Source organism: Protopterus annectens, chromosome 7.part1 (genome assembly GCF_019279795.1).
Source record: "Protopterus annectens isolate FY-2018-M chromosome 7.part1, PAN1.0, whole genome shotgun sequence".
Lineage (NCBI taxonomy): Eukaryota > Metazoa > Chordata > Ceratodontiformes > Protopteridae > Protopterus > Protopterus annectens.
This window is the reverse complement of record NC_056740.1, coordinates 78,626,580-78,654,403: the sequence shown is the minus strand read 5'-3', so window position 1 is coordinate 78,654,403 and position 27,824 is coordinate 78,626,580.

The window sequence follows — 27,824 nt, the reverse complement described above, 5'->3', positions numbered from 1 at the left end:
GATTAAATCCATGACAGATGCTACAATCTTGTTCTAAATTATCTGGGCCAAAGCAATATGCACAAAGATTATGGGCATTGGAATAAGGCAACTTGTGCCCACACTTATCACATTTTTTAAACCCTGCTTTGTTGGATATTCTCAAATCAGAAAACGTACAATAATAACAAAAACCCTAAACCTTTTTTTTAATTAAAAATAAGAGGAAAAAGTTAAATACCAAGTAAGTAAAGATATACAATTATCTTGTAAAGAGGTCAAGAAAAATCCCAACGATGCTAAGAAAAAGGTATACATTCAGCATAAAAGTAATAGGCAAGGAAGGCCAGGACAGGCCTGCCAACAATGGTATGAAAAAAAATACACTCAAAGGTGTATGAAGTATAAGAATAGCAGCAGTAGTAACTTAAATAAAACTAAATATTAAGTAGTTTTAATACGAAATATGCAAAAAAAGACTTACCTTCCACTCTATACTCGAGAGCTGAAGGCCACCACATGGCAAACAAGATCAGAAGGTCAGGGATGTTAGGGATTTGTGCATTGTGAGTAGGGAAGGAGCTTGACAATTTTTGGAGTCCACAAGCTAGTGTAATGGCCGAGTCAGATCCAGTGATTGGATCCAAACCCATTAGATGAGAATTAAATGAAAATTGACAACATCAGATCCACTGCTTAAATAACATCTTATCTAATCCTGGTCCTGCACATGATCATCACCAGGTTTAGATTTTGTGTTCACCATATGATACTCTCCAAATACTCTCCTTAAATAGAATGCTCTTAACCTCTCACTGAAATGGCAGAGCAATTCTTATACATAACTTCTGCCTGTACAATCCATTAAGTTGTACATGGGCTTTACTGTTTAGTAACTTTTACCTCTGAAAATCTTAGAATGTATAAATGTTTACATTGTATGTGAAACTACTGTATGTGTATAAATAGAAATAGAAATGCAACTACTCTGTGTTTAACTGGAACAAAGTATAATTCAATGTAAACAAATGGAGCTTTTCTCCCCATGCCTCCACTGTAAATAGGTACTTCCCAGTCAAACTTTCCCAGTAAACAGAGATAAATAAAATAAATAATTATTTCCCTGTCTTTCACATATCTGACTGAAATAGCAGGGACACTTTTTCACCTTACAAAAACAAAATATTTATAGAGGTTCTATGCCAGCATGGCCACAACTTGCTACAATGGATGGGCAATACTGTGTGGAGAAATCAAGTGTGAATGGATTATCAGTGCTGTCGATGTACACAAAAGATCCAGGGAAGCCAACCGGCAACATTGCTCTGACATGATCTTCCATGTAACCAACAGACTCCACCACTGTGAGACAGGGAGGAATGGCACTGGATGTGGGCTACAATTGCCTCACAAGATGAGATAATAAAGTTCCTGGTCTACCATCATAACACTGGCCAGTATCATCAGATACCTGATGTGAGATATTGATGCAGGTGTTCCAGACATGCAGGTATGTCTGATGTTCACAAACATTGTAGCATACATCAATTCTCATTGTAGGGCATTCATTTACAATTTTTACTGTAATGTTATTTTTATGATACAGTAGCAGAACTAAGACACAACAATGACAGTGCACCTGATGTGGACACACAATGTAAGTGTTATAGCATGTTATCTCAGCTGCACAGTGCGTACATAACACTTTAGGCAACATGTGCAATGTTTTATGTTTGAATTGCATACCACATCAGCATCAGAACAGTGGGACCATATGTCATTTAAGTGTCTCATTATTCTATTAGTTTGATCCATAGCTGTTGTGAGCCATTTCCTCCTGTTATGACTGTGGAGTATACTCACATGTTGTTTGTGTGCCATTTTAAGCTAAAGATACATTTTTGCAAGACATGGGCCATGAATCATCAGGCACATACACATCTGGTAAAGTTGTTCATATTGTCGCTGTAGTGCAACACTGTTTAGCTCACCTGTGATCTATGATATTAATGATGACTTATTCCCTACACAGGAACATGCTCACAATGTCTGCACCATTTTTCAAGCAAGTGTCTCCATATTCTGTTAGTGTGATCAATAACTATTGTGTGCTTTTGCCTCCTGTTATGACTGGGGAATATAATTGTTTGTTGTTTGCATGCCATTTGATAATACAGGTTCCACTTTACATCATATGATATATTCCCAAACCAGGGGGGACATAGCTAGTAAGGCAGTCTATAGTGTTGCTACATTTTACTATTTATAGTGCCCTTCATGACTAATGTGGTCTTTTTCACCTATATAGGACACCTGCAATCTGCACATCACTGTCACCCATCCTGTATATGTATATCTTATTTGCTGTTTGTTATATATCAGGTTGAATTCTACGTTATCCCTTGTACATTTATTTTTGTACATGAAAGTGGCACTTTAACCCTTACAACTGGAGGTGGAGTCAGAGAGGATATGTCAGGTAGGTTTTAGTAGTTGTAGTGACATTATCTGTCTATTTGCTTGAGGTGTACAGGTCATGTCACATCTCTGGTTTATAGGGTCCCTGCACCTCTCACAGCCACAATGACCTGATAAGTCCATATCATCATAGGCACTGTAGCTTTATAGTGTTTCAAAAACTCAGTCCTATGCTGCATTATTCGACTTCTGTGAATGAATATGATGTCACCTGTCTCTTTTTGCATTACATCCATTACCTGCATCTTACAGTAGCCTGTCCACTGATCCTGAGGAGGGATGTGATGTGTCTCACTGTGATATTATAGCCAATGACACAAAGGCCACTGCATTGGGTTCATTTTCTAGCCCGGAAGGGGCCAGACATGTGCCTCATGGTATAGCTTCTGATAGGGAGGATAATGTTGCCTGCCATTCTGATAATGTGGGGACATCAGAAGATGGACATAATAGATACTGTGACCTGCTGTCCCATGCAGAATCAAATCTCATCGGACTATACATGGGAATGCAGCAGATGTGTATGGATGCATGACAGAAGGAGTTCACTTACTATTACAAGCACATGAATGTTCACAGTGATGTCATGGCTCTGATCTGTGTGCACTTGCCCATGTCACCAATTGTGTAGTACACCAGCAGCATGTGTTACATGAAGGTCAGAAGTGCAGACATGAACAGGTCATGGCATTGACTTTACAGCATGACAATGTGATATGTGTTGTAAGTCTTGTTATTGCTGTGCTAGAGCAGTGACATAGTATGAACCAGGTGTTACATGCCTTAACTATACTGAGCAGATTAACTCCAGTGGGGAGAGGCAGACCCCCTCTCATTAAACCCACACATGGCCCTCAGACATCAATGTCTGTGCTGTAGTGCATGCACATCTGCCTGTGATTATTCAACTGTGGGCTCAGCAGTCACATACAGACACATCACAGTACTGCTCTTACCCACACTGTATCCCATAGTACTAGTATCAACTCATCCAGATCCTCAGTCCAGCACGTGGACTGAATGTTTTTGGATGTGACAGGGGCAGTCAGGACTGCAATGTGAGCCATCAGAGTGTGTGCCCTAGAATGCATTAGAGTAACAATGAATGTGTGCTCTGTTGTCATTTGGCAGTGATGACCACTGTGCTGACCAGCGACTAATAAATCTGTAGGTGGTATCTCAAATGTATGATACACAGGTTTATCCTGATCAGCCATGTGACCTAGGTGACTATCTTCAAGTTGTGATATGTAGTACTTATTTGTCATTAGTATAGCGATATTGATGACAGTAATGTTCTCTGTGACAATCTCTATACTTCAATGTTTCCATCTCTTGTTGGTTGACATACAGCACATGTTTTTTAAGATTAACAGCATGTTATCTTAGTCATCCAGCATTGCTTGCTACATTGATTGCTGCATTACACTTTTCCTTATTGTCTGCCATTCCTGCATGCACATGTGTGCCTCTGTATGCATACCTGTGTTACTTATGGCATTTTAATATGGTACTGCACATGCCTCACCCTCAGCACTGAATGCACTTCTGCGGACAAGTTTCCCATCTACTTCCCACTTGCACCTTCCTCCATATTCCGTGGTTGACGTATACTGACTGTCACTGATGATCTGCATAATTGAGCATACCTGTACCTGCTCATGTTGCAGCAATAACCTGTGTATTGAAGCATTGCCTTATGTGTGGCATTCCATGACAGGCATGTAATGTGAGACTTGTTTGTGGTATCTTTGGAATATTTTTCATTATTCATGCTGTATGCTATTTAGTGTGTTGCACCACACTGTTACACATCACTATGCTATGTGTGATGTATCACTGTTAGTGTACAACCCCTGCATTTAGGTTATGTTTGTGCTGATACATCCCCATACACATCCCCATACACTGCATGGGCCTGGATTTATTGTGATACTGGCTATTTTACTACTACCTTCCCATGATAGTTATCTGCATGATGTTATCCTACCTGTGCAACATCACCTTCTGTTGTGCACACCTTCTGTGTGTTGCACATATACCAGTGTGGTCCTCTTTCGTGATGCGCCTTGCAGAGAGAGACTTCCTATGGTGATGTTTCCTCTGTATACATGCACGTGTGTTCCTTACTGAGTTGTGTGTACATGGTTTTACAGGTAACTCATATGCATTTGTTGTGCATGATGTCCAATATGGACAACTGATGGTCACTTTCCATTAATCATGCTCTGTGCTGCTGTTGTGGGGCAAGACTGTATGAACATCACTGTTTAGTCTGGGTACATTCATACTTGCGACTTACCATGACTCAAAGGTATGTGTCAGATGCTGCTATGTTGCCTAAGCTAGGACATATGGCCACATCGTCCATTGCCCACACGTATTAGTTCCCACTGCTGTGTCTACCTGATCATCCTGTGGCAGCTCTGATAGCTCCACATCTTATATCTGGGGTTCTTGGGCTAGTTCACCTTGACCTGTAGTTGGTAGGCCACCATGCCTTGATATCATGTTATGCAGCATGGCATACATGGTGACCATTGGTGTTCCCTTTTCTGGTGTGCATTGTAGTACACACCTGGATGTGTCCAAACATGTGAATCTTGATTTCAGTATGCCAAACACATGCTCAGTGGTGTTTCATGCTGTAGTGTATCCTTAACAGGGTTTGATGGAGCTCTGTATAATATCATAAGCCAAGGCACCTGGTTTTAGGTGGATGAGAATGAATATTTGTTCATCTTGCTTCCTGTTGCAATGTATGGCTACTGCTTACTGTAGAGCTTATCTAGTAGGAGTCCCTCCATTATTTTGCCCTATTGGAAAGCAGTCCTCAGGGAAATTTCCCTCAGATTTCTGCATCAAGCACACTACCTGGGTGTTGTGATATTAGTAATGAGGCCAACTGCAGACCACACCACCTGACAACTGAGTGATAGCCACCCCTCTCTATCAATGTACCATTCAGCATCAAGTACAGCTGGAGTTTTGATTGGGACGTGAGTTGTATGGAGGATATGGGGAAGTTGTCAATGGCATAAAACTACTGCGTGATACGTACGCTGTCTATAACTGTTGTTGAGAAGTGAATGTATTCATCCACACTGGTGCGCATTGCTATCAAGAACTGTGCAAGAATGTGACTGGTAGCTATCTGGAACACTCATATGGCATCTCCTGTATACCACTGAAATATCCTAGAGGCCAGTATACTGAGACTGAGGCACATATTCATTTCTACTGGTATTTGGTTACCCTGCAGGCTGCAAACATACACATTGGGTGCATACATCCTGCACAAAGCCTGCACCAGCTCATCTGTCTATTATGCCCTGTTCAGAGAGCAGGTTTAACTGTAGTCTGTCTCAGAGCCTGGCTGGCTGCTTTCTGGGACGCATTTGTAGATTGTCCTCTATTATGGCTTGTAGTAACCCAGCTTGCTCTCCTACATTAAATGCCTGTTGCATCTTTTTAAGTTATGTTGGTGAAATCAGCAAGATTACTTTGGAATTTCTGGAATATAGTAGTTTTCAGAAAGTTGTCGGCAAAGTACTGTGTCACATTTAAATTGTGTTGCGCTCATACATTGTTTTGGAATCCGGTGGCCATGCACAGTGTGCACAATTATCGTATGCTGAACAGATAATTACTTGGTCTTGTTTTATCATCCATTATGAAATAACATCTACCACCAATGCATTCATGTCTTTCTTTGGTGTGCTGCACTATCTTATGGAATCCATCCCTTTATCTCCATAATGTTAACTCATTTCTACAGAAAGGACTGTAATACAGTTCATAACAGTTACATAATAAATATCAGAAAAAAGCATCATGACTATTTGGTTCCAACAAGCTGCATTTCTAAATTGTTGCATATTAAATTCAAACTTGTCACGGCAATGTTAACATTAAGTGTACTCACAAGATCCCCTGTAGTATATCTATAAAAAGACATCTTAGGAGCAATGCTTCATGTTTTCATACTGAAGGCTGCACTTAGAAAACCTTCTATGTCCAACCAGATAGCCCTCTGTGTTAATCGTTTTTTATAAAAAAAAAAAAATTATTTTCAAGGCTTTGTTTGTGTATCTTTTTATAACAATTGCTATTTTCAGGATAATATTCAATTAGATGGGCAAGGAATAAGGAAAGAGAACAATAGGGAAATGTAACAGAACTAGGCCTCAGTCAGACATAGGAGTTTGCAATTCATGTGGATTATAAACCAAAATGCAATGTGATACATCATTACTTGAAGGATAGGTGAATAATACTGTTCATAAAATACAATTCTTACAAACCTGATTATAGCTACTCTTGTGACGTGAATGCAATCACCCAATGAGCACAGTATCACATAACATCTCCTGGTTAGTATATATCAATTATATGTTCCTCTATTCTGTACCAAAGAGATACAGCCGGCACACTACATTTATTGTCTGCACCAAATGTGACTATAGAAAGTTAAAAGTTTTATAGTAATGAAGATCATTGCCTCTCTGAGAGTGAATCAGGAATCTTCCACTTGTAAGCAATAGAGTTTTGTATGATTGCCAAGATAGCCCAAAATAATCAGGCCTGGAGAATGCAGAATTTGGAGCTGAATGATGTGATCGATGGACAGCTAGCTGATACTGAAGAAGTGTTTCAGCAGAGGTTGCTTTTAAGTGAGTCGGAGAGTCAAACAGGATGTATTATTACAGCCCTCCAGTCTGGGGAGATTGTGGGATGATTATTTGGAGCAGTTAATAGATCAGAACAAAAAGGAAAATGGGGCAGCAGCATTGTGGAGTGAGATAATGGAGAAGATAAAAGAAGAAGGAAGAAAAGTGAATCTGAAAAGAAGACCTGTGTGCAGACTGTTAATGAAGGAGAAAGAGAAGAAAAGAAGAAAGTTAAAAAAGGGTATACCATTCAAATAAGTTGTAAAAGGATAAAGAACTCGACAGATATGAAGTCTGGGACTCATTGATTGCATCATTGGGTGTCTCTGCAAAAGAGGTAAGAGTTTATTTTCATTAATAACAAGACTTTTTGTGACTTATTATTTGAAAATGGACAATATATAGATAATTTCTTAGGAAATTATGAGTTAAAAAAGGATGTCTATCCTTGGTCAGAATATGTTACTCAAGCCTTTTTTTTAGACACATAAAGAAAAGGATAATAGCACGGTTTTGAAAAGAAGTAGAAGTTGAATTAAAAATACATTTAATGACTGTTTGCAAAGATGTGATGAACACTACCAAGATTTATGAAGAAAGAGAACTGTGGACTGGAAGTTGGGAATGTGAAGTATATTGAAAATGGAAAATAATAGTGTGAAGCATATACCAAGTGCTATAAATGTCAATGGTAACAGAGATGTTGTTAAATATAGGGGTCAGCCTAAAACCTGTTTTTTTTTTTTGTGGGAAAGATGGTCACTTGCTTAGTGAATGTAACAAAAGGAAATGTTTTATATGTGGACAGATAGGGCATGAAGCAATAAATGTGAAATTAAATGTAAAAAGTGTGGTAATACAGGACATTTTTGGTTAGACTGAAAATGAGGCGCAACAAATTATAGAAGAGGTTATACAAGATGTGGAACAAGGAAAAGATATAATGCAAGAAAAAGGAAACCAGAATGAAGAAGACAAGATTACAGATACAAATGTTAAAGAAGGCAAAAATAAAGCAGAGGAAGAAAAAACTGTTATAAGTGAAGATGAATATGTGGATTGGCAAATAGTGAAAGGAAGAAACAATTCTATAGGAAAAAGGGTTAAAGAAAGGAAAATAAAATACAAAGATGTGTTAGTTAAAAAGAATAAAAAATGTAAAGGATACGTTCATCAACTGCAATCAGTTTGTCTCAGCATTTAAGCAGAGTAGGTTGCACACAGAAAGCATTTGTTAAGCTTTCACTTACAGTGCTGTGTAATTAAGCAGGTCACCATTTTGGTCAGCCATAGGGCTCTTTTTTTCTACTTGAGTGTTTGCCTCCTTCCCCTGTAACTTCAGTAAACTGACTCTTACATTAAGAGCTATAATACTTACCTTATAGCTTTAGGACGCCTTAGGAAACCTTGTAAACTGCAATAGCCCCGCTACGTTCGCCCTCGCTATGCTCGGGCTCTCTTCGCTCCCCTCCCTGCCCCCAATTCCCTCCCACCCACAGGACCTCGAAATTTATAGTACTATAGCCACTCCCCCACTTTCTAGATCCTATCTGCTTTCATCTGGGATAATTCCTCCCACCCCCATTCTTCTACCTACATTTCAATAGCACCTATTAGCTTTCATCTGGCATTCTCCCATTCCCCTTCCAGTACCTTTACCTCACCACTCTATCTTATGGTGTTGCATCACCAGGTAAAACAGTTCATTAACTCACTAGCTGAATCACAGATAATGATCTACTCCTCTTTACTTCCCCTCATGTTCGCATCATACCTCCTTACCTTGTATGAAAACCAGTTTCTCACAGGATTTCAGGTCCCAAAAGGCCAAGCTATCACCCCAGCTGTAAATCCTCCCACCTTAAATCATACTTACAGTACCAGATCCTATCCAACATCTTGTTCAGTGTATCAACATCTCAACCCCGGGCACAAATACTACTACAAACTAATAAACAAATTCCTAAAGTTCATCACCAAGTATAGACTCAACCTAATACTTGGTGGTGATATTCACCCCAACCCTGGCCCACCCACTTCAGATACACATACCCCCTCTACTTGCAATCTAAGCTACAAACCTACAATTAATAGGCCAACTAACTCTCTCCTAGCCTGTCATCTCAATATTAGAAGCATTAATAACAAGGTACATGAATTGCATGCACTTCTGGATGTCCACTCCCCTGAGATTCTCTGTTTATCTGAAACCTGGTTAAAACCTAATACTAAAGACAATGAAGTGTTACCATCTGGGTATTACATACACAGGCTGGATTGTGCTTTGAGGAAGGGGGGTGGGGTAGCTGTACTCTATAAATCTGAGTTGAATGCCACCATAGATGTAATACAACCACCTCAGATTAATAACTCGGAGATTCTTGCCACCAAATTGCAAAATAAATGCATTAATATCTTCTGTAGGTACATTCCCCCAGGTAACAATATATCTACACTTGAAGATATCCTGCACTGGCTATCATGTCATTACCCCCAAGAAACCCTACTACTTGGAGACTTTAACATAGACTGGGGCACCTGTTCCTCAGAATCCCCAACCACCCATATTAACCTGCATGCATTTACACAAATTATATCCACCCCTACCAGGATAGGTAAACCCAACCAAAAAGAAAGCATACTTGACTGGGTACTCATAAATAGTCACCCCCAACTGTACACCTCTGATACCCTCCTTGATGGCCTAAGGGATCACCTTCTCACACATGTAATTAAGCACAAAGCCATTAATTCCCAACAACCCTTACTCAGAAAGGTTAGAAACAATAAAAACTTTGACCCTGCCAAATTCCAACAAGAACTAAACTCATGTAATTGGTCTATTCTAAAACACCTCCCCTTAGAGGAAGCAGTAGCATACTTTAACAACAAATTCCTTGAGATCCTTGATTTGCATGCACCTGTTCGTTCAAAGAGAACCAAGACAAAAACTGCGCCATAGCTTTCTAAAGAGTCTAAACTCAAAATTATCCTTAGAAACAAAACATGGGCTTTATGGCATTCTTGTAAAGACCCCCAAGATCACACTAAATACAGGCAATCCAGGAACAAAACCAAAAAATCAATTTTACATGACAAAAAACAATACTACTGTAATTTACAGACAGTAAATCAAAATAACCCTCAGAAGTTTTGGGCAGGTTTAAATAATCTACTACATCCTGGACAAACTTCAACCCCAATCCCTGCTGCTACTATTGATAAAACCCCTGAAGATGTTTCTGGCAGTTTTAACAGATTCTTTACTGAGACAATTCAAGCCCTGGCTAGCCAACTACCTCCTAGCTCCCCCTGGTCCTGAAAGTAGCACATCTAGAAACCTACTCACATTCAGCTTCCAACCAGTTGCCACTTCACTTATCCGTACCCTGATCAAAAAATTAAAACCCACTACACTTTCTGCTGATCAACTCCCTGCCAAGTACCTACGAAAATCAGCTGATGCTCTTGCTTACCCCGTCTCAATACTAATCAATTGAACCATAGTAAAAGCTAATATTCCCACCATCTGGAAAATATCCTATGTACTCCCACTTTACAAAGGAGGCAGCTCTACTGAATTCTCCTATTATAGGCCAATAGCTATACTCTCTCCACTTGCAAATATTATGCAAAAATGTATTCAGACAACTCATGCACCACCTAATCCAGAATCACCTTATGGCAGACACTCAGCAAGGCTTCTGTCCTCATCACAGCACTACTTCAGGCCTCCTAGCCTTTACCAACACCATAAACCATAATCGCAACAATAATTATACATCCTCAGCCCTCTTCTTGGATCTTTCCAAGGCATTTTATATGGTTGATCACCAACTTTTAATCCACACCCTGCAAATATTCTGTTTAGATACTAGAGCCCTTCAATGGTTTCAGTCCTACCTGAATGGTCGACAGCAAGCTGTCCTCTGGCAGAACAAACTCTCTAACCTTCTACCTAACACCCTTGGAGTACCACAAGGCTCTATACTAGGGCCCTTGCTGTTCTCCATCTTCATTAACGACCTTTATACTGTCATCCCAAAAGTCAGCTGTATCCAATATGCTGATGACTCTACTCTGATTTGCTCAGCCACATCTCCAATAGAGTTATGGTCAGCTACCCAGACCACCTTTAATACAATAGAAAACTGGCTGTCTGAATGTTGTCTGATCCTAAATCCCAAAAAAAATAAAATGCTGTTATTTTCACCAACACGTAGGTCTCCCACTTTCACCTTTACCATAAAGTCAAATGATGGCACAATAATCTCCCCTGACCCCTTTACAAAACTATTAGGTGTCATCATAGACAATAATCTAAAATTCGACCTATATGTTAACCAAACTATCAAAACCATCAATAAAAAACTAGGGTCACTTTACAAAATAAAAGCCTTCCTAACCCCTCCAGCTAAAATTGCCATAGCTTGCTCTCACCTTCTTTCAACCCTTCTGTATGCATCCCCTCTACTCTTGAATTTAAACAAGACTGTCCTTAACAAACTCTCAATTTGCTACAACCACATTGCCAGGTTTGCCACTGGGCTGCTTTTTAGGACACATCATTGCATCAATCTAAATCAGCTTGGGTGGCTTGAACTACCCAGCCTAATCCAGTATAACCAACTGATTATGGCCTATAAAATCCTCTATAATCCGGACAATACTCCTGCACTTAAAAATATTATCACCCCCTATAACAATCCTGGACCGCTTTGATCCTCTAACAAACTACTAATTCAGACTAGCAAAATTAATAACACAGCCAGTGATTCTCTCTTTGCAAACTCTGTAAGTAGATCCTGGAACTCTCTTCCAGCTGATATTACCTTACTTTCCACCTTAGGTCAATTTAAAACTAGACTCAAACAACATTTGTCTCTTAACTGGCTATGTCAATGTATCAAGCCTGGATAACTCTCTCTAGAATGTGTAAAAATCTATTAACCAGTTTACTGTATAATTTAATTTAATCCTGACTTGCACTCAGGATTAACTCTAACCTGTGGAACTTGTTTAACTTGCATACTTATGTAATCTCTGTAAATAGTCTGTTTGTAATATGTAATGCTGGTATTATGTAATGCTGTATCTGCTTTCCCTTGGAGCTTTTCTCCCCGGGCCTCCGCTGAAAATGGACATGCATCCAATTGGACTATCCCGGTCAACAAATGTAAAATAAAATAAAAATAAAAATAAATAAAATTTTATTTTCTCTCCTCTTCTTTGTTAGAAACTGAAGATATTAGCTATTAATGTGAATAGTATGAAAATTGTTAAGAGGAGAATTGGCATATTAGAATGGTATGCATTATTAGATGCTAATGTGATTATTTTGGAGAATATTAGATTATTAGCACTGGAAGAAAGAGTACAAGTAAAAAAATTATGGAACGGAACTATTATTTGGAATATGGGAAGGGAAATGCGTTCGGGTATATGTATATTACATCAAGATAATATTAAAATATTAGATGTCACAATAGTGGAATTAGGACACATTACTATAATAGATTTAAGATGGAAAAGTAATGTTTTCAGAATTATTGCCTTATATGCATATGTCATTAAAAAAAGAGAAGAAATGTTTAGAAAGCTATTAAATTAGGTGTTAACACACATATAATTATAGCAGAAGATTTAAACTGTAATTTAAGAAAGAACAGTAAAAAGGGTATGATGTTAAAATATTTAATGAAATCATGAAATATGGCAAATTATATGTAAGGTATTATAGTCATTGGACTTATAAGAACAATGAGAGTTCGGCTGAAGTTGGTTATTTTTTGATATCAGAAGGGTTTAAAATTATACAGCAAGGAGTGAAAGAGACTGGATTTTCTGGTCATTTACCAATATGAATATGAACATAGGAAAATGAATTAAAATATTATCTGGAAAAGAATTAGAACAAGATGACAAGAAAGTAATATATACACTATTGGAGAATCATATAGATATGAGATAATTTTATGAAAGCTGGACCACATGGTGGATTAGCTTTAAAGAAAAATATAAAGTACGTTTTTAGAATGTATTGAAAACAAGAGAAAGAAATGAAAGCATATACAATATTAACTCAAGAAATATTTCAAGATCTAGTAAAGAAAGAGATAATATTCTATGTGAAAGAAAAATAAATATATGAAAAGAATCAAGTAAAGATACATAAGATGTTGTATACAAGGGAAAAAATAAGTAGTAGCACCTTATTTAAGTAAATTAGTTAAAGAAGAAAAAGTATAATAAGACAGTTAAAGAATAAAGAAGGAATACAAGTAAAAACACAGGAAGGTATAAAAGAAATCATTAAGAAATATATATTTGATTTATATATTTAAAAAGAAATAAAAACAAAAGAAAAAATGAAACAAGCAAATTAAATATGGAGGCTAAAATATATCTAAAGAAAAGTATAAATATTAAAGAATTAAATGAAGTGTTAAAAGACATAAATATAAAGACGTCAACAGGCTTAGATGGTATTAAATATAATATGTATAATGATATTGAGTAATGGCAAAAAGATCAATTCATAGAAGTATTGAATGAATGGTTGGAAATGGGAATAAATTATAAATAAATATGTATAGAGGGTGTACAATTTATATGGAAAAAAGGAGACAAAGATGATATAAGGAATTGAAGACCTATAACTTTAAATAATACAGATTATAAGATTTTTATGAGAATCATAACTAAAAGATTAACAAATAGAATGGGAAAATTATATGTGAAACTGTATTTAGCAGAAATGGTAAAGGAGTGCAAGACTTGTTATGGATTATTAAAGAGGTGGTGGATGATATAAACAAAAATGTTAATGTAAAAATTTATGCTAGGAGATTTAAGTAAAGCATATTATAGAATTCAGCATGAAATATTATGGGATATCTTAAAGGTATATAACATTAGTAAAATAATAATAAATGTAATTAAATCAGTTTATGATATAAATATTGTTAAACTTCATGTCAATTGATGGATTAGTGAAGAGCTTCAAATAAAATCTTGAGTTAGACAAGGATATCCAGCTAGTACTATTATATTTTCATTGATTATGAATATGATAGTGAACAATATTCATAAAATGACAAATAAGGCAGGATATAGAGTATTGAATGAACTACAATTACCAGCAATGTATACCCATGCAGATGATACTGTAACAATCACAAGTGATAAATATATGGAAGCAGTCATTCAAAATGCATTTTTAAATGAAATTAGATTATATATAAATATAGAAAAAAGTAAAGGTTTTGGTCTGACAGGAAACATAAAAGACATAAAATGTAATATGGAGTTTATAGAAGTTTTGGGAATTAAGAACAATGGAAAATATTATTTAAAGAAATATGTTTGACATTATTTTGGAAATCATTTCAATATTCATATAGGAAGAAGGTTTACTTGATATATACAATGGTGATAGGAAAAATTGATTATATAGCAAATAATTACACAATTCCTACAAAATATGAAAAAGAGTTAATGAACATATTAATTTCTTTGATATGGGGTTCCAGGTTGAATCTGGTTAATGAAAAAAGAACAAGGAAGACTAGGATTGTTGAACCCTATAGTGTATGCAGCATTATTGAACTTATATAAAGCCTTAAAATGTTATATAAAAGGAGAAAATATTATTGATATTATTGTCAAAAACAAATATCAAGTGTTGTAGGAAAAATGGAGGCAGGTAAATGACTTGAAGATGTAAATGAAGAATTTAAAGAGTATAAAACAATCATGTTATGGAAATTAAAATCAGATAAAGTTGAGAAGGATAGATAAGAATGGTACCAAATATTATGAAAGCTTTTATTCTATTGATCCATGGAAAGATTTAGAACTAGAGAAAAAGAAGACAATAAAATAAGATTTGTAAGGTATAAAAAGATTCATGAATGCAATGATTTCTTATGGAGATTCTCCATAAGAAATTTGCCTGTTAAATATGCCATATAAAGGGATACAAGATAGGATATGTCATGTATGTGGGGAATACGAAACTACTAAATGTGTTTTTGAATTGTATAAGGGTAAAAGATTTATGTAATGAAATATGTAAATGTAATATGTTAAAGGAATATAAAAAACTGGAACAGATAAACATGAATATGATTGAATTTGGTTTCTGTGGTGGTAAAAAACAAGAAGAAGCTAAAGAAATGGACAAAATTATATTTTATGTCATATGGACAATATGGACTGAAACAGATAATGAAATTAAATATAGTGGAAAATGGCTGTTGGCAAAGATTTTGGAGAAATTACGATTCTAGACTGAAGGGTGGAGGACACACTTAAAACAATGTATAAAATGTAAAAGTTTGTAAATATATGTAAATAATGTAGATATGTAAATATTAAGCACTGTACATAAGCTATGTATGCATAAATAAAAAAACTTCTCTTTTCGGTAGGTGACATGAGATGTTTTATGTCTTCATGAGCTACCACAAATTCAAGCCGTTGGTATTCAGTTTTAACTCATCATCAGAATGACAACACTCTCAGGGGTTGAACACCAAATTTAAGCAGCAGTGCAGTGTCGGCAATCAATCTAGCTGGTGTGGGAACAGAATGATCAGTCTTTTGCAGCAAAGGGACATGTATAACCTCTTGTACCACTGACACTGATGTTTTCCTTCGATGATTTATTCTACTCGGGCTTTCTTGCTGAAAGTCCCAGCCTATGATTAGTAGCATGTTAAGCAGCTTCTACAACATTAACATTGCATAGTTGCTGAGGTCTAGGCTCTAATGTTAGCAAGAAAGATTTATAGGATGGGTTTAATGTGAACCATAGAACCAGAATGGTGATTGGATCACTAACAGCAACATATTCCCTATCCTAGCAATATAAAAATTGTAACCAACTTCACCGTTCAGCAGGTAACAACATGTAGATATATAAATTTGTCCCAAATAATATGGGGAGGGGCTCATTCATTTTATGGGTATTCCAAAATACTGACTCTACTCTTTCCACAGATCTCCAGACCCAGGTAGGAGAACAGTTAGGCTGGTAGCAAGAACAGGTGCTAAATGTATGGAGGTTATAGTACAACAATAGCAATTATGATCTGACTGAGAGGAGAAAATAACCTCCAAAGGAGAATACCCCTTAGTTAAATCAGAAAGAACATAGGTCCAATCAGTTCTACAGCATTCACAGTCAATCCAAGCCATAAAGCTATGCCTAGGAAATGATAGGGTGCCCTGGTCTAGTAACCCCGTGTTTGTACATCTGTTAGTATTAATTTCCCCTCTGAAACTACACTCTACCAAGTACTCTTAGCTGAAGAAGATGCAGTGACAATGAAAATTTACAACTAGAATTAAATTCTCCTATATTCAGTCCACAATTTGTTAAAATTCCCTTCCTGATGGCATGAGATGGGAATGCAAGGGAAAAACAATATCCCACCATTGTCAGTGGAGGGTGATCATAATTCAAAGTTAAAAATACTAGAGTCTGTCTTCATCATGGAAAGAACTGATGACCCTCAATGATTAACTCTGTAGGTTTTGTTAAAAAAAATTAGTTTATGAATCAAATTCTGACCTGCTTTCGTGCTCTGGCAATACAATTAGGTTTAAAGTTTTATTCCAAACATTTTTAAATGCAAAGAACATAAATTGCCCTCAAAATGTGTGATAAGCAGCCATTTTAGTTAAAAAATCAATGTTATACGGTATTTAGAAATTGTAGATTTTATAAGGACAAGATGAAAATTATGAGAATTGCAGAATATTGCATTTGCAGTTTTCCAATCATACTCGAGATGATTAAAAAAATACTGGAAAATACCAGCTCATCAATATGGACAGAAAACTCATATCTCAATTAATAGTTTCAACAACTTACAAAAAAAGTTGCCTAAAAAAGAGGTAACCAAATCCCATGAATCAAATCAGTGGCACAATTGACAACCCCTTCCCAACATCCTATAACCAACCAATCACCAGAACTATATACACAATAATCGACCTCCTGACTTTCATATGCAGCATGAACAAGGTAGGTACTAGGCTATTGGCTCAAGGGTCTATATAGGCCTAGCCAAAAAGGTACCCTGGCCACCCAAGAAAATTATTTTCCTGTGCCCTTGTTGAGTAGAGCCACAGAAGTGATCCCCGGGGTGAATTTCTTCCAGAGTATGGGAAGTCTCTGGGACAAGAATCTATCCCTCCAGCATGTTCTGTTTATTGTGGTGACAAGGTTTAGGTCCCTAGAGCATGTAGCTCAGAGGGATTGGGATTTCCTTAAGTGGAGCATGTCCAGCAGCTCTGGGTTTGACATAGTTTTGTATGTTAGGCAGAGATTGCCTCTGAGTAGGCGATATATGACGGAGTAAAGCTGGAGTTTTTTGAGACAGTCTGCTTAGGGCACCTGTTTGAGGCCAGTAATCCTCTTCATGAGGTATTCCTGCAGCCTTTCCAGTTATTGTACATGTCTTGTGAGGTACATGCTAAAAGGGTCATTGTACTCTATAATGGGTCTAATGAGTGATGAGTAGAGGGGAACAATTACCTCTTTTTTCCTGGATGATAAACCTTTTGTGATGAGGTGTGCCACATAGAAGGATTTCCTGACTACTGTGGGGATGTGATTATCAAAGGAGAGACTACTGTCCACCTATGTCCCAAGGTCTCTTATCACACTTTCAGTATTAAGTAGACTACCGCCTATGTGGTAGTTCATGGGTACAGAGTTTTTACCAAAAGGGATGACAGTGCACTTTTTAGCATTGAGCTTGAGGCTATGGCTTTGACACCAGGCATCTGTCTCAGTGAGGACCTTTTGTAGGATGTCCACATCATTAGGAGTTTCAGTGATGGCTCCTAGTTTGCAGTCATCTGCAAACTTTATTAGCCTTCTGTGTTAGGCTGTACTTCAGAGAAGTAGATACCAAACAGGAGAAGACCCAGGACTGAACCCTGTGGTACTCCACTTGTCACTGGTCTGAAGTCAGATTTGGAGTTGCTACTTTCACAGTGTGGATTCTGTCAGTGAGCAAGTTGGCAACCCATCTTGTGACATAGGGATTTATACCTAGTTTAGTGAATTTATCTATAATTCCAGAGTGGGGGATGGTGTTGAAAGCCTTGGCGAGATCTAGATAGGCTGTGTGAACCACCTTTCCCTCATCTATGGTTTTACTGACTGCTTCAAAGAAGTTTATCAGGTTTAGGAGACATGATCTACCTTTCACGAACCCAAACTGAGTGGGGTCCAGAGTTTGGAGGTTACCTGTCTTTGTTTATAAGCTCCATGATGATACGTTCCATGGCTTGCAGACCAGGCTCATCAGGCTAATGGGGTGGTAGTTCCCGGGGTCCATGGTGGATCCCCCTTTGTGGAGTGGGATAACTGTCATTGTGTGCCATTCAGTGGGCACAAAGCCTGAGGTGAGGCTATGATTGAATGTGGTACTTAAATGGAGTGCCAGTTTGTTCTGTAGTTCATGTAGAATGCAGGCTGGGATGTTGTCAGGTCCCATGGATGCTGTGTTCTTGGCTTTGGAGAGTGTGTTTTTACCTGTGCAGCTGTGATTACAGGAACGTTGCATTCTTCCGGTATAGAGAGGGGCCCTTTAGGAGGTGTGAGATGGGTAAAGTTTGCACTGAACCTATTTGCCAGGATGTTGGCAATATCAATTGGTTCTGTGTATTTAGTGCCATTGTGCTATAACTCAGAGCAGATCTGAGTATTGCCATTGAGATTCTTGACATAGCTATAGAATGCGTTGTGGTTGTCTTTAGAATCAGTGGCGATTTTGTTTTCATAACTAGCTTTGAAGGATTATATGAGGTATCTCAGCTTCTTACTGAGGCTGACCAGGGAGTTTCTCCAATCATGGATTCTTTCTTCTGTTGTAGAGTTTGTTTATGGCAGGGGACCACCAGATTGGCTTCCTTTTTTGGAGGATAGCATCTTGGTTCTGTTAGGGATAGCATGATCCATGCACTCGTGTAAGTGCTTATAAAGTGCATTTGTGTAGTATTCAGCAGTTGTACCTCTATTGTCCATCTGCATGGGTGTCGTGAAGTTTGCCACTTCTGTCTTAAGAAGCATGAAGTTGGTTTGGAGAAATTTTTTACGGTGGTTTCCCTAATGGGGGGATGGGGTGGAATGTGGATGTCTAGGGTGATTAGCTTGTGGTCGGATCTGACCAACAAGGAATTGACCTCTGGTGTGGAACACTGGTCACCCATGTTGGTAATGACCGGGTCTGGAATATTGCTGCCCCTGGCGGTGGTGTGGATAAGTTGATCCAAGGCATTGGAATTTATGAATTCCAGAAAACATTGAGCAAAAGAGTTGGTACATGAGTTTTCCCAGTTAATGTTGGGGTAGTTGAAATTTCCCATTATAAGGGTGTTAGGCTGTACCCTAATATTTCCCAGTGTATCAAGAAATGAGGAGTGAGAATCCTGGGGCATGGTAGGGGATCTGTAGATAGCTACAATTTGAATTGTAGTCTTGCCCAGAGTTAGTTGCACTTGGATAATCTCGGATGCATTATGCTGAGCAACTAGCCTGGAGGTGTGGATATCCTTAATGAATATGGACATGCCTCTGCCTTTAGTGTTTCAGTCCAGGTTAGGTGGCCAAAAGGTGTCTTATGAATTATAGCCTGGTGATGCAGGGGTGATCTCTGGAGCCTTGAACCAAGTCTCTGTTACTGCACAGATGTCGATGTTCTCCATTTTAAGGAGTGCCTCGAGTGAGTGCATTTTGAGGTTTAGACTTCTAGCATTGAGTAGCATTACCCTCAGATTTTGCTTGCTTGTACCTGTTATGGTGGTGTTTCTGTATAGTTCACTAACTGGCCCTGAGAAAGGGATATATGAGAGTATAAAAAGAAATGTGCATTAACCTTAGCAGATTCACCATTCACATTTTAAATGCAGGGAATAGCTTGCATTAACTTTGTAGCTTATGGGATACTTTTAAATATGATACTGTTATTACTGCCATTTTATCAAGATATAATAACACCATGTGATCGTGCCTTCTCACAATTTATATTTGGCAAACTAACATTAAGTAAACATGCCAAGATCACATCTGTATATGCAACCATACTTTAATTGCACTTCATCATTGCCAGGAAACAGAGGTAATATGCATTACCAGAAATGAGAGCTAACACACAGATAAATAACATGGTAATCATTGATGTGTAAAAGCTGCTAAAGGAGAAATTGATTAATTAATCACATAAAAAAATCCACTGATCTTAGAACAAATAACTCTCTTCATTAAATATTGTGTTCATTTGCAGAATTTACTTTTATAAAAGATCATCCCAAAAGTACCCATTCTTTATTTATAATTCCATGACTCCTCTCTAAAAACAAGAGTACAAAAATATCACCCTTTGAGGAAGATCCAAACTGAGAGTAGACAGATTTCAAAATAAACCCCGGGATTCATAAAGCTTGCGCCAGGTGCAGGCGTAGCATTGGCATTCTAGCACCAAATATGGCCGCTGAGCGATCCAGGTACAAGCTGTTCCCACGTGCACTACCTGCGTATGTTACGCCCACTCAACTCCTGGGCCCTGTATGCTAATTACCCCATGTGCAGCAGTGTAGCATGCAAATGAAGGTATGTAGCGATCCAGGAAGTGGTGCAGGCATAGTGTAAGCATGCAAAAATGTAAACCGTAGAAAACGGTTTACATTTTTGCAAACATAAAATCAGAGCCATGACAGCCGATCAAACACATGTATTATATTAATATATGCCAATGGTGAAATATATAGCCATAGGCATAAAAAATCTACAAAATATAAAATTAACATTTAATATATATAGTCGCACTATTGCGACATGGAAGCACACGGCAGTGGCGCCCAAAGGGGATCGTAAGGAAAATATAAAAATATAAAATAAAACTGCAATGTGACACATATGATGATTTCCCCATAATCAATGGCACCATACTATGGCGCAGGGGTTGCTAAGGAGCTGTGACAGTGTTATGCGTGGTAGCTAGGAACTAGTAGGCAATGCCATACAAATGAGAGGAGTAATAGTAAATCACAGATTCCTCACTGGTGTAAGGATGCACCCACAATGTAGCATTATAACACCAAGGTATGCCCTTGAGATAAAGATGACATCAAGAGAGGGGTGTGTCGCCATTGCTGTAAGCACATTGGAACACAGCTATACCGGTTTGCCCCTAGCTAGGCAAAGCTGCAGGATAGGGGTGTGTTGAACTGGCCATAGCTTTGCTTAGCTGAGAGTACACAAGGTAACTGAGTATGCATGTGAACGGAGATGAAAACGCGAGTAAACCCGGTAAACGGGTTTGCACGGCACGCACTGCAGCTGAAACAGGAAGGATATAAGAAAGAAATAAGGAAATGCTGCAGCAGGGAAATTGGAGTACAAATGACTAATTAACACCTAGGAGCCTACAGTGGGCTATTGACAACAGCTAACAAGGCTGCAAGCAGCTACCTGCAGAACAGGAAAGGGGAGGGGCTGTACTGCAAAGAAAACAGTAAAGTGTCAAAGCAGAGCAAAGTTGATTTGCAGTATATCAGCTACAAGACACGTTTTGCCATGACTAGGTAGGGAAAGTACAAAACAAGAAAGACGGCAGGTGGATGCATGCCTGATAATGGGAGGGGATCCAGGTTTAAAAGTGAATTAAAGGGCAACAGATTATTCAAGGCAGGCAAGCATGACTCCACAGTAAAGGCCCCACACTTGCAGTACTCATTGTAAAACCCATAATTAAGACACTCTGCAGCTGGAATAGCTCATACACACCCAATGACATCAGCAGCATCCATAGCACAATAGTATAAAGTGTGAAAGAACCTCACACACATTTGTGTATTCCCATACACTCTGCACCAGGGTTATATACAGATGGGGAACTTTTAGTATGTACATGTTAGGGGCTGCCATAGCTTTGATCCACCAGCATCTGTTGGAGAATGAATTGGAGTGGAGGATGATGCACATGACCACCTCAGGCACCAGAGGAGGAGGAGAGTGTTCAGACCAAGGGTAAGTTACCAGGGGCTACATGATCTGGAGATAGTAGAGCATTACAGGGTGGACAGGGACATCCTACAGCAACTTGTGGAGCTGTGCCGGCCATGTCTCAGAGCCAGAACAAACAGAGGGGAACCCTATCCCAGTGGATATGAAGGTATGTGTAAGCCTGAGAATACTAGTTAGAGGTACCTTTCAAAGACCAACCTGGGATATCATGGGGATCTCACAGGCATCAACATCCAGGGTACTACACCAGTTCCTGGATGCGATGTTACCACATGACAATGAGCACATATACTTCCCCCAAACACAGGAGGAGTTGGCCAGCAATATGCATCTCTTCCACTGTGTGGCAGAATACCCAGAGATACTGGGTGCAATAGACTGCACACACATGCACATCAAGTCACCACCTGGTGAGCAGGGTAGGCGCTACATAAACTGCAAGGGATACCCCTCCATCAACTGCCAGGTCATGTGCAGTGCCCAGGGCATTATCATGGATGTGTGTGCTGGCAGCCCTGAAAGCTATCACAACTCCCACATCTGGCATGCCTGACAGCTGTATCAGTTATTTGCCATGGGGACATCCCAAATGGCCACCTGGTGGGGGATGCTGGCTATGCACTGGAACCATGGATGATGACTCCCATCAGAAATGCACACACACCCATGCAGGAACGCCATAATGAGGCACATGCACAAACCAGAATCATCATAGAGCATGTGTTTGGGATGCTGAAGTCCACCCTGTAATGCTCTACTATGTTGCTTGGACATATCTGGTGGAGCCTTGCAGTACTCTCCAGGCACGTGTGCCCACATCTTCATAGTATGTGCCATGCTACACAATATGATCCTGCAGAAACAGCTGCAGCAGGGACAGAATGGTGAAGGCCTTCACAGCCCACCACCATTACCAAGGGCCCCACAGGCACAGAGGTACTCAGACCATGAACACCCTGAGCCAGCCCCAGTAGGCAGACGGAGGCATGCCCAGTATGCCCATGCCTTGGCAAGGAAGGAATATATAGCACACACACTGACAGTGTAGGCACCTAGGGACTGACACCTTTCTCCACCTGCACACACAGTAAAAATGGATGGCACACACACAAGACTACCTGTAAATTGCCATGTATAGGCAGTCTACTGTGTGCATCCAACATAGGCAGCCCTCAACTATTGCACACACAACTGTCATTGGCACAAGGTAAGTCAACACCTGAACAGTAAATTAAGCTATCAGCATGTGTTGATACTGTATGTATAGGTTCATAGGTAGGTACTTGGCCACCTGCCAGAGGCCATTCATAAGCCTAGCCAAAATGTGTCAGCTTTTGCCACCCCATTGATTCATTAACTGTCCCTCTGTGGAGCAGAGCCAATGGTGGGATCCCTGGTGTGCATCTACTGTTCCCCATCCACTCTTCAAGGTTTTTCTTGCAGAGTGTTAGTGAGGGGCTCTGTATAATGTAGTTAGGGATGTTGTTCCAAAGTATGGGGAGTGTCTGTGACAGGAATTTGTCCCTCCAGCATCTTCCAGTTATTGTTGTGGCAAGGTTCAGCTCACTACAGTGTGTGGCTCACTGTGACATGGATTCCCATAGGTGGAGCATATCCATTAAGCCTGAGTTCAACATGGCTGTGTTGGCCAGCAGAGATCATCTCTGGGTAAATGAGATGCCACTGAGTAAAGCAGGAGTTTATTCAGTCTGGCTGCATAGGGCATATGTCTGAGGCCAGTAATCCCCTTGGAGAGGTACATTTGTGGACCTTCCAGCTGTTGGAAGTGTATTCTGAGGTACATCCTAAATGGGTTATTATGCCCTATGATGGGATTGATGAGTGATGAGTAAAGGGGCACTATAACCCCAGTATGTCTGGATGGGAACCCTTTAGTAATCAGATGGCCTACATAGAAGGATGTCCTAACTACTTTGGAGATATGATTGTCAAAGGGGAGATCACTATCTACCTTAGTCCCCAGATACCCCATTACCTCATACATATTAAAGTGGCTTCCACTTATGTGTTAATATATGGGTGCTTAATATTCCACAATGGAATGACCATGCAGTTAGTGGCACTTGGCTTGAGGCCATGATGTTGACATCCTGTGTCAGTCTCTGTGAGGCCCCTTGAGGGATATCTGTGTCAGCTGGACTATCAATCATGGCTCCCAGTTCGCAGTCATTGCCAGACATGGTCTGCCATAGTCCACCTGTGTTTGCCTGTACCTCTGAGAAGTATATGCCAAACAGGAGGCTCCCAGGACTGAGTCCTGTGGGACACCAGTCATGACTGGTCAAGAGTTGGACCTGGAGACTGCTAGTCGTACCATGTGGGTTCTATGTGTAAGTCTGTTGGCAACTCAACCTGTGATGTATGGGTGTATGTACACTGTGATGTATGGGTGTATGTACAGGCTGGTGTGTTTAGCAATAATACCTGAGTGGGGCATGGTATCAAAAGCCTTGGCGAGGTCCAGGTAGTATGTGTGAACCACCTCATCATCTAACGTCTTGGTGACTGTATGTAAGATGTCAAACAGATTCAGTAGGCATGAACTGCACTCAACCAAGCTGACCTGGGTTGGGTCACGTGTTTAGAGGTTACCAATGTCTTTGTTAATGAGTGCCATGAGGATGCGATCCTTACCATTGCAGACCAGGCTAGTCAGGCTTGTATAATGTTGGAAAGTTATTAGAATAAAATGCTGTGTTACCACCATACATTCTACTACCAAGTATTGAACCCAGGGCTCTGTGCAAAACAGTCAAAGCAACATACCACTATACCAAATTATCTGTTTTAGAAAAGAAAGGAAGACTGAAACTTAAATGGCTACCATTTAGTGAATTCAGTTCAGTTCTCATCATAACTGTCAACATCTTAGCACAAAACACATGAACAAAGCCAATAATGGAGGAATACAGCCCCCAAACATATTCAGTGAGTTCAGTTATCACCATAGCTCTCAACCTTGGCACAAGAATCCTGGATGAAGCCAATAATGGGGCAATACTGTCCAAAAAATAGGGACAATTATCCATCAAGGACACCAGAGCAAACCCACACAAACACAGGAAGGACATGCAGACTCCACACAGAAGGCACTCCAGCCAAGAATCAAACCAGACAACTTATAGCTGTCAGGCAACAATGCTTCCACTGCACCATTGGCTGTGTTAAGAAACAAAAATACAGAAACCACAGATTTTATGAGGAACAGAACAAATATGAGGTAAAAAATCTGCAAATGTTTTACAAATGGTGGTGGGTAGGGAATTCAGGCTCTTGCCACTTGGACCCAAAGTACAGAGTTCAAGTCTTATTCTCTACCCACCACCATGTAGCAACTGGGGCATTTCACACACACTTCTATAGAAATAAATGCAAACTATTTGGCATGACAAAGTCCTGAATAAATCTGTTAATAAATGATTTACATGTCAACAGATTACAGCACATTTTTCCACAATGGGTAGATGTTTGGAGTGGGTGGGAAATACTAGGGACCTCTTAATGCTGCCCAGTTATAGTTTCAAAACCATTGATGCAAATATGTCAACTACTACCACTATACAGGGTTACAATGGCCATGCCCATACACAGAGGCACATAACCGACACCAGGTGTCACTGGGCATGCTCACACACTTAGTAGCACAGGGCTGTTCAGAATGCACTATGTGTCCATCTACACAAGGTTATACTGGGCATGCTCATACACTTAGTAGCACAGGGCTAACTGGGATGCACTCTGATTCTAAACACAGAAGGCCACAGTGGCCATGCTATTACAGGTAGACGTAAAGAACACATTGCAATGGGCTCTGGTGTTAGTAGTTGGCATTGTTAGCAGGAACGCTGCTCTACATGTATTTGACACTGGTCTTTTACACATCTGCTGCTGTCCATCACCTTAGATGTACCATCTTATACGAAGCACAATATCACCACTCGCAGTGATGTCTTGCTAGGAGTGGAAACTGCTTGACCAACACAAAGAGCCTTGCTAGAGGTGGCAACTGCTTGAACAACACAATGAGCCAATGTCCTGCTGTAAGTACAAGGTTGTCCAGTGTTTGTCATTCTGGGATGACATGACTGACAGTAGACAGGCCTTTGACACATATCACATGCATCCATGATTCAAGGGAGTGGGGATAATAAACCAAACCACAATTCACTCAGCTCCACAGCTCTTCTGCTTGTTGTGCACACCAATAAGTGAATAAATTACTTCCAGTGACTTGGTCTCTCATTTGGTGGCTCTGAGTGAATTGTGGTTTGGTTTACAGTCCTAATTTCACTGCTATCCTTTTTGAGTGGGGATAATACCCAAGTCGCATCCGCCCATACAGTGCCATTCCAAGGCAAATGTCCTAGACACAGGATAACACCTTGACACCTACAGGACAACTACATTGTTTTCTTATGCTAACCAGTGCTAGATGTGTAGCGTCCATAATCACAGCTGCTCACAGTAGATCCAACAATGGGAAGTACTGACATCTGTGCAGTGAGGAACACCTGGCTGATGGCTCTGTAGTGCACAATAGCACTACCACCATATACCTCAGAACCAGACATGTGGCCTATAACACAGATACGGACCGCTCCAGGTGGTGGTGTCCCCACATACATAGAGGCCACTCACATGTACTGACCGGTACCCCCACGAAAGGCATCACAGATGAGTCATGTGCAGGACACAGTGTCACATACTGCATTCTAGGATGTAAACCTCAAGACACCACTATGCCCTCGGACCACCAACACGCATCCATACATGCTGTAGGACATATAAGAGTACACCACCATGTGACCCTTGACCAGTGGACTGTACCAAGCTCTACATCAACTGTAGAGAGTACCCATGTACTAACACAGTTGCATCATGTGTTATGCAATGCAATGATACCACTGTCTGTAACCAGGTCAGCTGCACACATACCAGGGGCCCTCAGTACTTTACAATATTCGCAGATGACTGTTGCTGTACACCAGTACACACACTCATGTACGGATATGACATACATGTACCTGCCATGGGTATGTACATGCCACACACACACAACATACATGTAAATATCATAGCTGTTGATGTCCTTTGTGCAAACAAGTGACTACAGCCATTACACACATGCACATGGAATGTAGGTCCATGGCTGCTGAATGCTAACAGTACATATGGTGTGATATCAATGTTGACAGAGGTAACATTCCCTCTGTATTGGTCACCCATTACACCTGTCATATCATACAACAGTCCATGTGTCATGTATGTCATTACACATGTCCACCAATTGCAATGCCTACAAACATGCCCAAATGACAGGATTGTAGGACCTACACACATGTACATGTATTTTATTTATTTATTTATTTATTTTACATTTGTTGACCGGGCTAGTCTAACTGGATACATGTCCATTTTTCCAGGCCAGGAGAAAAAGAAAACTGTAACAATAACAATCTGTAACAATAAAATAAAAAAAAGAGGATAAAGATATATACAAGAGGATAGCTAAACTACTAAGCAGGAGTTAAAACAACAGAAAAGCAATTAGTGAATCAAAAACACACAGCAACAACAGCAGTATTTAAATACAGAATTGAAAATTATTTTTTTTTTGTAGTGTTGTGTGT